Raw genomic sequence first — 13,229 nt, 5'->3', positions numbered from 1 at the left:
AGATACATTCTGAAATCAGTTTATAAGATAGTAAAAACCGGGTAGCCATCATATCCTCAAGCATTCATGCCAGTAAATGTTACTTCTACTGTCTCCAGAGGGACAAACGAACATTAAACACGGTTCGTCTATATCACATTGAAAATGTTACGAATTATGTGATACTTAGCTTCAGAATGGATAAAGCAGAGCTGTTCTAGGTGGCAGCATACATTTATGCTATTTAACTAAATACACAAAGCAGAATCCTTTAGCAACTGACAGTAGCTTAGCTGACCATGAAATTCTCTGCCTTATGAATTCAAAGGGTCAGTACCACGTTCGCAAGAGCGCGGCGGTGGGGCCTAGTCAGTCAGATTAATCCATTCCACACCCTTTCTTCATATTTCAAGATCCGTTTCAATATTATCACCTTATGTCCGCTCTGTGAAAGCCTCTTAAAGTGCAGAAATGTGAATTCGTGAGCACAATTTCGTAATAAAGTTAAAGAGTATTTTACCCTCGTGACGGCAATGAAACTGGAAAAACTTCTTAGTAAAAGTTTCAGTTGTGTTTACTCAAAATGATAAATTCAATAGCACATTTGTGGTTGATGTCTGACGTGACAACCTCTTCCGTCTATAAATCTGCGTCCGTGACTGCAGCACTAAAATAAATAAAATAGTTGTTATGCAGTCAGCATGTGAATTTTCACATGATCGGTTCGCTACGAAGAAGTACCGCGACTAATAGTCTATTGTACGTCCCCCTTTGATATTCTACCAGTCGCCATACCCTACCGGTACTGGTGCGTGATATCAGCCCCGTTCAGCCAACGAGGTCGGCCCTTGGTACCTTGATACTTCCCCCATCTACCAGAGTCTACCTTGAGTCATGAGATGGGAACGTTACCCCTAGACTACAGAGACCGCTTACGAAGCAGTAACACGAGGAACTGAACTTCTCTAGAACAGGTAACATCAGACGCGAAACCAGGCATAACTCCTGTTCTGCTTCAGTCAATGGGAGAAGAGCCTAAACGTATTAAATTATAAGGAAAATAAAAAAAGAGGTTCCGCAAATTTTGCCCAGGAGCATAACTGTAACAGCACCAAGAGTTGCATTAGCTTTCAGAGCGAATATTCCAGTCGGGGCGATAACATAAAAAAGGCAAGCTGCTATCCACATTTACCTTACTCTTCAAAAACATTTTCTATAGAACCAAAACTGGGGAGTTTTAAATTTTCAAACGAAAGTACGTACTTAATTTTGGTCCTGAATTTTCCGGAACGTAATTCCTCTCACTTTAACGTTCCTGTTTATTATATTATTCTTCATTCAAAGTAAAGTAGTCCGTGTGTTTAACCAATTAAGCAATAAGCCATGAAGGCAAATGCATGAATGGACGTATGGACATTTTGTTGACCTCGACACTAGCTGGAAGTGAGTGGTCAGCTTCACGCCCCGGTTGCTTTACCTCCAAGGAAAGATCACCGGGTACCCTTAAGATAAGACGTTGGGTGGGCCCCAGAGCCGGTCTGGACGCTGTGGTGAAGAGAGAATTCTTAACCTAACGGGACTCGAACTCCGACCCATCTGTCATCCAGCCCAGTAGCCAGTCGCTATACTGACTGCGCTATCCCAGCTCCTCACGTCCAGCCCGTAGCCAGTCGCTATACCGACTACGCTATCCCGGCTCCTTATGCTTTTAGAGAAAGAATTTAAATGTCTATGATCTGATGTCAGAAGGCACTGCTTGTTGCAAAGCCATAACCTGTAGGCTAATCTGATATCATTTCTGAAGATGTTCCATTAACCTAAGAACATGTAGAACGGCAAATAAGACAACTATGTTAAAGTAAGGATGTGCAGCACCGGCGGTTCTTCCCACTGCGAGGGGAGTACTTCCATTCCAGATCAGGCTACGTGGGATTTGCGATGGAGATGTGGCACTGGAGCGTGTTTTATCCGAGTACTTCGGTTTCCCCTGCCAAATTCCAATCAATCAGTTGCTTCACACTCATTGAAATTATACAGTTTAGATATTGACAGCGTCGTTAAATAACCAACCTTATAAAAATATAAATAAGAAATTAAAAATAGTAGGCTTTGTTAGAAGCCGTCCGTGAGCATGGAGCAGCAGAAGTGAAGTCATCTTTCACCCAGTGAATTCGAAAGCGAATATTCACAGATAAAATCGACGAACACAACAGATCGGCTTCATTTCACTGTATGCGTTTCCACGTTCTTTAGAATGACTCTTCCAACATAAACGGAACTTGTTCCAGTGACGCAAGTTCATTCCCGTTTAGCAAGAGGAACTCATTCAGCCCTTCACATGAACTCTTAAAAGAAGATAAATAGTTAATACTATAGGGTTCTGACGATGGTGTATATATAACACACAGAGATAATGGGTTTTCGGACTTTGTCCATCGTCCGGATTCTAAATAACTAAGAAAAATCATAACGTTTCGGAAACCGGATCTATTTCCGTCCTCAAGCAAGGGAAGACACCTACTCTGTTGGGTCCCTCAATCACTGGACCAATTCTCATTCCACCGACTGCTCCACCCTCACCTATCATCCGGGGCTGGTACAGTAGGCCAGAAGTGGCCGCAGTACAAGGGACGTAGTCCCACCCCACTAGCAATAAAAAAAAAGATCAAGATAGTACTTTAAAAGCCAAACAGCATATCTGAAAATTCTTTCTGCGCTACATAAAAATCACTAAGTCGATTTATCCTCATTAAATAATAATTTATGTAATGTAATATATGATTATCACAATTATGTACGGCACAACTAATCGATATCTGAGCAGGCCACATATAAATATTCGTAAAAAGTATTGAATGCTATATTTCATGTTCGCCATTCGTTTATGATCACAGAACAGCAACATACAGGACACCCGCAATGTTAAAGGGGCCTAACATCTCTGATCACGTATTATTTGAATCATCGGTCCGAACGTTAAGTCGAGGTATGTGTACATGGCCGCGCCCCTCTCTACTCTCCTATATACACGTACCTTGAGACGAGCCAATCATTGCTGCCGAGTGTATAGCAAACTAAATGAAATCAATGCCACTAAAATAACAGAAGAGTGTCGACTATGAACAGAATGAAACCAGCAGCAATTTCCGATATTCATCTCACGTGACAGTCACCCTCAAAGAACCAGAATGAAAAAAATTATCGAAAAACAATTATGGTTTCAATGACGATGGAAGGTTGATGCTTTCCACAGCTCGCTGACAGCATGACTCAAATTATTAATATACTTTAAAATGCAAAATCTGGAATGGTTATATAAATTGTGCAACGATTAAATTGTAAATGTTCAATCATGTAACAGGCAAAACAGCGTCGCTTTGCATATGGTAATCGGACAACTGGACAACACACTTCTATGACAAGCGTAAACATTAACACACGAAGCAATGGACAACTACGAAACACCATACGAACTGCTAAACCACAGCACACACACACTATCACAAACATATGAGAAAATCGTAAAAAAAAAACCAACAACAAACTCAGCTACGCAACAGTGAGTCTACAGGATGCTAGCGGTACAAGCTAAACACAACACAATACAAGATGCTCTACAAGAAGTCTCTGTTGTCGCCATGTGCAAGTGTTTTGTCTCTTAAGTCTGCTGGTCGGAGCCGACACTTTCATTCCTCCGGGATTTAAAACAACTGACGGCACAGGATATGAGTTGTCAGGCTTTGGAAATCTCGGCCACAACGTTTACACTTGCCTGAAACAAAAGCAGCCCACTCAATTGTCTAGAGCGGTCCAAAGGACGTCTTCATGCTAATTTGAACAGCTGCCTGCTTCACTGGCAAATCTCTTATCAAATGTAAACTTGCTGTTTTCTACAGAACCCGAGAGCATATAACTAAACACTCTACATGTCAGACTCAAATATTCTTAATCTTAGTGTATCTGTAAACACTTGACATTTCGTGTAATTCGGCTGATATTTATATGTTTAGATTAAAAATATGTATAGTTTGAAATTATCTCAATCTCAAAGTGCCATTGTCCTTACAAAGTATCATGCACAAAATATCTTAATTCAAATAAACAGCTACGTTCGTTCATATTCTGGTCTGCCAACTTTCAATGCATCAATTACTAAATTAAAACAAAAACATTTAACAAAAATTACTCTTCCATTACACATATAAATACATGTCTTACTGCCTATTTAATGCTTACTTTCAATAAAAAATTAAATGCTCCAATTATACAGGGCCCAACTTCATGAAACAGGGTTCTCCTTCAAAAGCCAATCCTGGCAAACATATCCTCCGTCTATTTTACGGAACCATAAGGTTCATTAAAGCGTTAACATGAATCTGACCCTGGACCTTATTGCGTGACAGACGAATAGAGGTCACATTGTCATATCCCTGCTCTTTAACATATTTTTCATTTTAATATAAAATTTTAATGACAATCCTCTTTGGCTAGAAAAATAAAATAAATATTTAAGCGACAGTTTATAGTTTATTGTCTAATTACGGCCAAGATCTAAGCCGTTATTCTCAAGATCAAGTACTAAGAAATGAAACAGATATTTGTATTTATGTAAGTAAGGCTAGCTTGGAAGCAGGGCTAACGACCTTAGATCTTCAGTACTTGAATGAGAGAAAGTGTGGCTATTTCAATTTTATGGATACATTTTACTGCCACGCGGAATGCAAACAGCAGACATACATAGTTTTGCTTCCACGTACGTAGTACCCAGCCTTCGGGTCCTTCAGCTGTCGACAAACGTCTATAGAAACAATAGTAAACGCTGAAAAAAGAAATTCTCCATACAATTAAGTAAACAAAAGGCATGAGAAGCTTCCAGATTGTGAATACAGACACTGTCTCACACTGCTTCACACACTGCTTGGATTTTCACAAAAATGTGGGTCACCCACCCTGGAAGAAATATTCTTGTTGGCAATAGGCAGTTAATTTCAATCAACGTGCTGTTGTGACATTACATAACTTGATAAGCTAGATAACCTATTATAAAAGAGCACTTATGTTTCCTAACGTCATGGCCATATCACAGATTAATGCCGCTTCAGGAATGTAATGAAAATAATAATATTAAAGTGTATTCAACACATGGGCAACATGAAATCCTGAAACAGGAATTATAAAACCATGGCACATTAAGAATACCTTTTACTGTGATTGATTATTATTATTCTCAGTCTTCGGATTACTCGCAATTGCTGCTGATGATGCTGTAAGTTCAAGACCATAACCGACTTTCGTGTCTGCACTTCCCTGAGTAAAATGTCATTTTCTGTCAAGGTCATCAGTAACAAGAAAGGTCTACGTATGTAACTAAGCAACCAACCAACTAACCCACGGAACGAAGTTCTTCTAAAGAGGCTGACAGTCACTCAGCCAGTAAACTGGTTCCCCGATTTGTATGCAACCTGAATACTCTGTACCTAGTTCACACGAGACCGCCACTGGTACCTCTCCTGAGCCACATGAATCCAGTCTACACCCATTATCAACTTCAAGGCATACGTCTTCCTACGTCCTTTCTCTCTTTTAGTTTATAGTCCAGGATGCATTTCGGCAATCTCCACCCTGTCATGATTTCTTCAGGATGCATTTTAATATCACCTTCCTGCTTCTGTTTCTTGCAAAGGGCCACTTCCCTTCAGGGTTTCTGAACAGAATTTTAACTACTTCTCATTTTCCATGCGTGCTACATGTCCCACCCACTTCATCCTCCTTGATTTGTTCACATTCATGATATCTGATCAGACTACAAACTGGGAAGCCCCTCATTATGTTCCATCATCCTCACAGTTCCTAACTCTCAGCTACAAAGATTTTTCTCAGCACCCCGTCCTGAGACCCCCCCCCGCCCCTCAATCCACGTTCTCTCCTTTTATTTTCGCATAGTGGGGGGTGGAGTACAGTTGGGTCCACTCGGCACGGCGGCCACTGATTGGCCTATTGTAGCTTGCCCCGGGTGATTATGATGATGGAGAATTTGGTGGAATGAAGATTAGCAGGGGAAACCGAAGTACTCAGAGAAAAACCGCCCCAGCGCCACTTTGTCCACCACAAATCCCACTTGACCAGACCCGGGATCGAACCCGGGACGCCGCGGTGAGAAGCCAGCGACTAACCGCTTGAGCTATGGCGAGGCATGAGTTCTGTCCTTAGCGAAAGAGACAAATTTTCACGCCCATACAAAGTTAAACGTAAAAATACAGGTCTGTATATTCAGGTATGTAAGCCCTCAGATAGCAGACGGGTAGATCCAAAGGTTCTAAACCGAACAGTAGCAAACATTCCCGAACTTCAATTATTTATTTCCTAACGTCCGGCGCAATGCTGTAAGTTCATTCCTCGTATGGACGCTAAGGACAAATATGAAGGTTTCTATTACCATTTCATTTCTGAACATAAACACAACGTTATATACAGCTGGTAGCACCCAAAAAATATAGAATATCTGAATACCGACTCTGCAGGCGTTCTGTTGTCAATTTGAATCCTAATGCATCATGTTATCTCAACACTGTACACTGCAGCCAAGCAGTATAACAAAACTGTATACACACACAAAACACACGGACAAATGGGTTTTCATATCTGTATGCCGCAGCTCTGCCTCAGACCAACCCAATGCTTCCGTTATTAAATTACAGCACAGGTGGGGCTAATTTGAACACCAAATCACTAACGGGCTGCATGATGTCTTTCCCCAAGTGCAAGTGAAATGTGCACCACCATCTTGTAACTAAGGGGAACACTCTCACAGTACAAGATCCGTATAAGGAAAACCGCCTACTCTCAAATACTTAACTCACAAGACTGAAGAATTAATTACAGATGTCACCCAACTATTATCATTAAACAAACAACTGTCGACGTCAGACAGGTGTAGGTCTGCTTGAAGCTTAACAAAAAGCCGAAACAGACTGTTAAAACAGTACTAAAAATATAAAATATCGTCTCGCTGGCAAGCGTCATCTGTTTTCTTAACCTCATTCAATTAGTACTTATATAAACAAATGTCATGATTTCAAACATTAAACTCTGCATACAAATTATAAAATGCATTGGCCAAGGCTGTATAAATCACCCTCAAAGATCTCATAAACTCGAAAATCGATTCATTCCCTCTATATAATCAGCAACGTAACATAGACATTTGCCCTACCTGAGCCTCAATATGGCATAAAACGCTGTTTTATTTCTAAATTAAATTTCTAGTTCAGAAGATCTGATAACAGATAAATTATGTCATGTTGTTGTGACACACGTCCATACGAATTTCAAACAAAATGCAATCCTGACCTTTGCCGAATAAGTAATCACTTTTTAAACTGTACTCGGAAAACAGACACCACTACTTCTTTATTTTAATACTTAAAAAGAAAATGACACGCAAGGAAACTGGACTCCACTTGAACTATTTCCGTGAATCAAGATGATAACCCCATACAAACACTACTTCATCAATCATAACGGATGTCTTAATTACTTCCTTAAGCGGATGTTAATTAGATAAACACTTGCCCCACAGAAACTCACTTCCCAAGAACACTGCTAGACATACGAAACACCCGTATTCATAACACTGAGACTTCCAACTTCCTTCAGAGTAAATTTAAAATTTCACGGAGTGTATCACAAATCGAAAATTCTTTTCCATTCCTTCACTACTGGATATGCTTGTAACTCCACTACGGATTTAAACATTAGCCACAACTACAGAATCCATACCTGTGAATGAAACCACACAGACAACTTAAGTTAAAAGCAATTACAGAGTTCTTATTTTGTCCCAACAAAAAGCAAACAAACCTGATGTGTAATATTGCAAACTTAAAATCTTGTACAATTTCTTACTAAGCTCTAAAGAGTAATAAGTTAGTTAACACAATAAAGAAGGCTTTTTCCGCGCCAATGTGATTCAAACAATGCATAAAACTGCAGACATAGCAAAAAGTGCAGGCTTGTGGAGCCCTCTACTAGTCACAATATAAACTGCTTTCACGTCCGAGTGCACCAAAGATCGACTGAAGGACGAAGCAGCGCTCTCAATGAATAAACGGGAACAACTGCAATGCGCAAGCGTGCATATAATGGCAGTTGACGCCGGCTCCTAAGGCTATATCGGCATATTGTGCAATGTCTAGCGAACAGTGCAAGAGAGTTGCTATAGTTACACAATATTCTCAATTCTGATGTCATTGCTGAGCAGGAACGAAAAGCTGAAATACATAATTCTATCACCTTTTAATTTAGCTCTTCTCCCAACTGAAATCTTCACACCATAGCGTAGAGCCAGCACCTCTTCTCTTACCACAATCTTCATGAAGCTATTTAAAGACATACCGAGTACACTCCACAAAGATATGTTGCGTCAGATAATACTGAATGAACGGGGAGATATCGGGAAGGAATTGGTCGCACCTTGGTTAAACGTCTGATCACGATTAGGACGAGAAGGATATAAAGTCTAAGCGGAATAGCAGAAACTAAAGTAGCAGTAGCAGTAGTAGTAACTAGCACTGCAGTACCAAACAGAACATGACAGTCCCACACCGCTAAAACCAACGCCTGCCACTGAACACAGTCCTATAACAGTTCCACCCATGTATCATTGTTACACCGAATCTACGTTTCCCCATCACAACTCTGCATGCATTCTGGTCTACTCCAGTTTATCCAATTGCCCAAACCACTGTAGCCTTCCAATAAAACCATGCTATCTATAAGGATCTCAATGTTATTATACAAAATTCTGAGTTCCTACAGCGGTGCACATTCTTATTGTATTCTTCTGAGTTATGACGCCGTATATTCAGGTTGAAAGATACAAACGGTTCGTAAGAACATAATGCCGTCATGTTCTGAAAGATGAAAACAAAATATTCGTCAAAAACTTCAGTACGAGGAAGAGTCAGTAAATAGGTCACAAATGGGAGTAAAGCAGCTCTACCGGACGTAATAGTTTCTAGGTAGCAGCACAGTCGAGCTTCACTGGCAGTCTAGGTAGCAGCCGCGCATGAGCATATTCAGAGCCTGGTTTCAGTAGTCCAAATGACGACGGTGTTTGAGGAATATACTACCGAAGTTCAGCGTTCTCTTGTGCGCTTTTTTTGTGGGCAGAAGGATTCAATGCAAAGGACATTCATATAAAGAAATGTCTCCTGTTTACGGTCGCAAGTGTTTGACGCGGAAAGCGGTTTATAACTGGGTCGGAAACATGGCAAACGTTTCGCTGATGACGTACGTGTTGAAACGGACATGCGGAAGTGACTAGGACAACAATCCAAAAGACTTCTATGCTGCAGGTTTCGACGCGCTGATAATAAAGCAACTGGACAAGTGTATCAACGTTGGTGGAGGATGTGTCGAGTAATATATGTCTTTCCCACGTTCGAATATCGTTACAGCCATCTGTAACCTATTTACTGACTCTCACTCATGCCTACCAAACTGACTACACGGCGTCATCGCCCAGAAGATTTCGATGATCATTATATAACAGATGACTACGGAGGGCGACAGTTATTTGTGTTCTGAGCTGACAGGGGTACCAACACTGTGGCAGTCGGGCTGGCAACTGTCTCTGGGAGCAACTTAAGTTTGGCGGATGGGCCGCGCCATAGCTGAAGCGGTTAAGTCACTGGTTTCCCACCGAGGCGGCCCGGGTTTAAACCCGGGTCTGATCAAGTGAGATTTGTGGTGGACAAAGTGGTGCTGGCGCGGGTTTTTTTTAGTACTTCGGTTTCCCATGCCAATCGTCATTCCACCAAATTCTCCAACATCATAATCACCCGGGGCATGCTACAATAGGCCAATCAGTGGCCGCCGTGCCGAGTGGACCCAACTGGACTCCACCTCTCACTATGCGAATTAAAAAAAAAAGTTTGTCGGCTTCAGTGCAGTGGCTTCGTCCCTATTCTGGTAATATCAGTAACGAAACAATTAAAAGTAATTTAAATTCAGGGAGTGCTTGTTAAGCATCGTGTTGTCTTCCAGTTTACAAAAGAGTTACGAGTAAAATATGCAAACACCAATTTTTTTCCCCCGTTGTTTTGTATGGATGCGATACTTGGTCTCTTGCTCTGAAGGAAGAGCACTGATTCAGGGTAACCTTAAAAGCAGGGCAGCTGAACCTTCTAAATGCCGATCACACTGGCCGCGCGGTCTAAGGCATGAACTGTCTTCGCTCGCTCGAACGCTGAGATCGTTGGTTCGAAACCCACTCAAGGCATGGATTTCTGTGTATGCGTTTATTCTGTCTGTGTTGTCCTGTGTGTATATCAGGCTTACAACGGGCTCATCACTCATCCAAGGGGGCCCACCGTCTATTAAATAAATATTACGAAACTGAAGAAGAGGTCAGGGCCCAACAAAGGGCTATAGAGCCATTAATTAATGATTAAATACGTACTCATAAACCCACTTGAAGATGACCAATAGAAAGCAACATGTCTCATAATCTCATTAACGTTATACCCAGTTGCTGCGCAGATAGACCACCATACCTGAATGTTACTGGTCTATTCCGTCACGACTATCCTCTACTACAAAATCTGTTCTCGTCTAACACGCGCATACGCGCACAGAACAACGTCCCTGCCCTGATGAGGAACGTAAGACAAGGTAACGTCCCTCTGCTTAATTAAGAATTACAACATAAAGGCATTTGGCGGTGGTGGTATAGCTCCACCATTCTTCACCTCAATAGATGGAGTTCAGTGGCTAGCTTCAAGACCCGGCCGCTTTACCCAAGGAACGAACCCTTGGTATCCATTAGATAACATGTTGGGTGGGCCGAAGAGGCGATCCGGACGCTGTGGAGTAGAGAAAATTATCTTAGCCCTGCCGGGAATCTAACCCTGGCCGTCCACCCCGTATCCCGTCGCTACACAGTCACTAAGAAGTGTAGGCAACACGTCTGCGGACAAGAGCAACAGTGATTTTGCACATAAGTGGCGCAGTGCCACACTGTGGTCTGTAAGCCGCTGGTGTTTCTGGCCAACAGAGATACTTAGATAATTCTAAACGACCAAACCACACTCGAATTACATTTCGATTTGTTACTGTTTTCTACTATTGCCGTTATCATTACTACAATGATCGTTATTTTTAAGGTTATAAATCTTGGTATGCCCAACCGGCTGCATCCTACTCGAGACTGTATCCTTCCATTCCCAAAATACGTGTTAAGGCTTTCGTATCCCTAAAAATTACGGCAAATTTTCCCGAAAAAATATCATTATTAAAAGTGCTTATCTGATTCGCACTGTAATTTTCAGTTCATTTCATACGACATGTTGTAACAATATGCAATTACTATGGATCCAAGATCGTATGAAATATCGGTATATTCGTAATCTACAAAATATGTAGCTGCTCATTTCTACGAACCGGCGAACATTACATTTAATTTAAATAAATTATTTAAATGTTTGGGTTTAATTCTCGTTTGTGTGCTTTCTTTATAGGTCTGATGACTGCAGGCCAGTGACCAGTACCAGTATATCGGCATAAGTGCACTATTATACTGTGGCCCGTAGGTGGGTACGTAAGGTGCAGCGCGGCCTCTCAATACTTCGAATTTTGGCAGTCCGGCTGCAGACGTCTTTAGTAAAAACACTATTTCTCTTGAGGACACACTCTTCTTCCTTAGTCCTTGTTACGGTATATGAAAAATCAGAAAGGAGGTTCCTTTTTGACAAAACTTAACGTCATTCAGTTCTGAGGGTTGTAAAGCAAAGGTAAGTCAAAACTGTATTATTAAGAAGCAACAAATTCAAAATTTAATATCTTAAATATAATTCTATGCGTTTTAAAAATAATATCAGAATCAGCAATTACAACTCCTCATAACCATCTTCATATTCTTTCTTAAGGATCCGAAAATAGCCAACACACCTTTCCTAAGAAACATTATCTGAAAAAAATATCGCCTTATATTCGAGCTAATATGATATTTTATTTAATGTTAACTTCGTTATTTACCTGCTTAATATTTTTGTTTTGGGAACATTAAGAGTGGTCTCCTCTCTACTAAAAGAAATGAACGTATTATTATTATTATTATTATTATTATTATTATTATTATCATTATTCATTTGTATTACTACATGGCTGGATTCGGGGCACATGATAGCGTGGTTGGTTGAGGCACTATGCTCCAAGCCGGAAGGTCGCGGGTTCAAGTCCCGATGAGGTCACTGGATTTTCTTTTTCAATTCACCTAATACTTCCAGCTGCACTATGACCCTGCAGTTGACTCAGGCTCTAACAGAAATGAGTACCAGAAATCTTCCTGTGGGTAAAGTGCGGCCGGCGCGTAGGGCTGACAACCTGACCGCCATCTTTGAGCCGATTGTCTAGAAAATGTGGGAATCTCGACGTCTCACAGCCCTATGAGCCTCCACGGCCTGTTACAGGGATGTTTAACTTCTTACGACTGCCCTCCTTGTTTCCACATGCGTCCAACATGCGGCGTGGTGAACAGACCGCGCTGGGCATGGCAAGTCTCGAGGGAATTGTACGTCTGCGCTCTGACGGAGGGGCTGACACTCGGGGCTGAGTTCTAAATTAGACGGGACTCGACACTTGCGTCAACAAGGAAATCTCCGTTAACGAATGATGTGCGGGACTGTCAGCTAATCAAGTTCTCATCGCTATTAATCACCGCCCCTCCGAAAAATGCTCCGTAAGACTATCATCACTTTTCGATTCCTGGCAGGGGTCACAGATTTCTTTCTTTTCCACAGCGTCCGAGGCCTATCCAATGGGAACTGGGAGCGATTTAGCGGCAGAGGCGTGAAGCTGACCACTCACCTCCGTCTAGTGTCGAGGTCAAGAATCGTGGAGCTATGCCCCCAATCCCCCATGTCTGCACAGCGTGGTGCTTAATTAATTAAGCTAAGGGACAACTTTACCTTTTAAATTTAGTCCCTAACTAATATTTATTCGCCTTGTCGCTTAGCTTTTTGAGCGACTGTAGTTAGTTATTGGAGAGGGTGGGTTTCCCCATGCACCGCGACCAGTTTGATCTATTGTGCTTCCCTCTATGATATTCTACCAGTCTCTATACCCTACCGATACTGGTGCCTTCCATCAGTCCCGACCGAGCCAGCGAGACCGGCTCTACTAGCTGAGAGGTTTCTATAATGCTTCCCCCATCTACCAGAGGTATTAGAGACTGCTTGTTGGGCGGAAAC

General features: G+C 41.6%; 1 protein-coding gene across 4 annotated transcripts in view; it reads right to left on the bottom strand.

Annotated features, from left to right (window-relative positions):
• The window catches only part of LOC111865039 (four and a half LIM domains protein 3), a 423,310-nt gene that overhangs the window by 207,115 nt on the left and 202,966 nt on the right, over positions 1-13,229 (bottom strand). Inside the window, exon 2 of one of the 4 annotated variants that reach the window (XM_023852746.2) lies at positions 3,598-3,751. The exons of the other annotated variants lie outside the window; for them this stretch is intronic. The gene's annotated coding sequence lies outside the window, so the exon portion shown is untranslated. The remainder of the gene's footprint in view (positions 1-3,597; positions 3,752-13,229) is intronic. 4 annotated transcript variants of the gene reach the window in all.

The sequence above is a fragment of the Cryptotermes secundus genome, unplaced genomic scaffold (assembly GCF_002891405.2).
Source record: "Cryptotermes secundus unplaced genomic scaffold, Csec_1.0 scaffold971, whole genome shotgun sequence".
Taxonomy (NCBI): Eukaryota; Metazoa; Arthropoda; class Insecta; order Blattodea; family Kalotermitidae; genus Cryptotermes; species Cryptotermes secundus.
This window is presented reverse-complemented; position numbering and strand designations above follow the sequence as displayed.